This window comes from Protopterus annectens, chromosome 9.part0 (genome assembly GCF_019279795.1).
Source record: "Protopterus annectens isolate FY-2018-M chromosome 9.part0, PAN1.0, whole genome shotgun sequence".
Taxonomy (NCBI): domain Eukaryota; kingdom Metazoa; phylum Chordata; order Ceratodontiformes; family Protopteridae; genus Protopterus; species Protopterus annectens.
This window is the reverse complement of record NC_056743.1, coordinates 1,199,224,393-1,199,226,910: the sequence shown is the minus strand read 5'-3', so window position 1 is coordinate 1,199,226,910 and position 2,518 is coordinate 1,199,224,393.

The window sequence follows — 2,518 nt, the reverse complement described above, 5'->3', positions numbered from 1 at the left end:
CCACTACAGTGCAGACCACAAACCTTCCTAATGTAAAAACTGGTCTGAAGCCCAGGTGCTTAAACTAAAAGGCTTACAATGAGTTACACCAAGCAGTAATAAATACAATTGAGTACTTTTAAGATGTCGCAAGAGCAAAATAAAGTAAGAAAAAACACAAATACAGTATATATATATATATATTTTTTTTTTTTTGTTTTTTTTTTTTTTTTTTTTTTTTTTGCAACCTTCAGTGTTTGAAGGTTGCCAATGAGGTCCACGATAATCCATTCCATGGTTAGGCTGATGGGTGTATAAATTACCCAGATTGGGGGACGATGTACCTTTGTGCAAAGGGATGACGGTGGCTGTCTTCCACTCAACTGGGATGAAGCCAGTACTCAGGCTTTGGTTAAATAGGATGCCTAATGGTGCTGCAAGTTCCTGCCTGAGTTCATGCAGCCTTTGATGTTATTGAGTCCAATGGAGGCTGTATTTTTTTTACCTTTGAGAGAGCAGTGATGACTTTTTCCCTAGATATAAGGGGAAGGGGGTGGCTACTGGGGATGCTCTGATTTATTGATGGGGGCCACAGAGGGGTGTAGTTTTCACTGAATCTGTCAGCAAGTTTGCTATATCTACAGTATTTGTATAAGTGGTGTCCTTGACCACCAGTTCTGAGCAGATATGGGTGCTACCTTTGAAATTGCAGACATATGTGAAGAAGGCCCTATGATTGTCTCTAGTAGATGTGGCCAGTGTAGACTCAGTTTGCTTTGGAGGATTTCACTAGTGCTCTTATTTGCTTGTTCAGGCTAATGAGAGATTGCTTCCAATTGGGCACTTGCTCCTTCTTGGTCCTGGACAGCAATCCTTTCCTTTTGTTATAGAGTTTGTTTATTGCAGATGTCCACCAGACAGGTTTACTCTTCCTTGAGGAGGATTTAGTCCTGTCAGGTATTCCTGATTCAGTTCATGTATATAAATTCTCGTATAGTGTCTTGCTGCAGTTTTGGATATTGGTGCCAGTTCTTACAGAGGGGGGTGGAGCTGTGAAGCTGTTTATACCATCTCCCAGGAGTCTATAATCAGCTTTGTCTAACTAGAGGGAGGTTGGGGGAGATAGTAACTTTGAAAGCGACCACTTTGTGGGCAGATCTTACCAGGGAGGATGATACTGTAGGGATGCCGCAGTGGTTACTCATGTTGGTTATCACAAAGTCCAAGATATCACCTCCTGTGGGGGTATCGACTAGTTGTTCCAAGGCATTTGCATTGACAAAATTAAGGAATCTCTGGGCATTTGTGTTCTGACATGAGTAGTTCTTCCGGTGTATGTTTGGGAAGTTAGTCACCCAGGATCAGGATAATGGGTTGAATCTTGATAGATTCAAAGAGGTCCAGATTGGCGGATTGGGCATCCCTAGTCAAATTTGGGGGCCTGTAGCTTGCTGTGATTTGAGTAAGGGTATTGTCAATGGTTAACTGCACCTGGAGTGTCTCCTGTGTGTCATACTGTTTGACCAGCCTGGAGGTGTGTATGTCTTTAATATATATTGAAACTCTTCTCCTTTGGCTTTACTGCTCACAGTTTGGGGTCTGAATGTATGATGGGATGAGTAGCCAGTTACCAGTAAGGCTGGGGTGCTCTCCGGAGCTATGAACCAGGTTTCTGTGACTGCGCAGATGCCAGCATCTTCCAGGGGTATGAATGCTTGCAATGAGTGCAGTTTCATGTTTAAACCCCTAGAGTTTAGCAGCATGACATTTAATTTGCGTTTTTTTTTTTATTTTTATGTTGGTAGTTTTGACCTTATTACTTTTCCTAAAAAAAGCACTATGGGGGAAGCAAGAACCTTTGCCAGAAGCCTGAAGCCCAAGTGAGATAGATGCAGACACTCTTTGGGAAAGCATCGTGGTCTGTCTTTCATATCTTTCCAGGCTGTCAGGTAGTGGATGTCCATGGAAGGACAACAGAAGCTAAACCAGTTGTTAAAGTCAATCATTTTCTGTTTGTATTTAGGGATCATTCTGGGTGACGGTAGAATGTTGCTTAAGGCTAGGGACATACCTGCTTGGGACACATTCAGTGAGCTCAATCATGTCTCTCTTAATATAGTCCGGGGAGGTACATCTCAAGTCATTCATGCCAACATGGACTATGAGAGTCATAACAGTACCTGTTGTTGAGAGACTTGAGTGCGTATGTGATATGGTGGATTCTGGCACCTGACAGATAACTAATAGTGACTTTCTCCTTATCCAGCGTGGTGAGAGGCACATCTTTGTTCCTCATAATGGAGTCTCCTATGACTAATATGTTGGGTTTATGGTTCAGCCTTAGTGTTTCTGAGACATAGTGTGTGGACTATGAGTGGTATGTTGTGTGGATGGTTGTGGAGATCATGTGTGTGTTTTTGCCTCACAGGCATCCTTTGATGTGAAGTTGTTCTATCTCGCCATTCGTTCTTACAGATGTGTTTGGAGCCGATCCTCTGCTCCGGGTTGGCCTGCTACAAAGCTCAAGGTCTTCAGACAG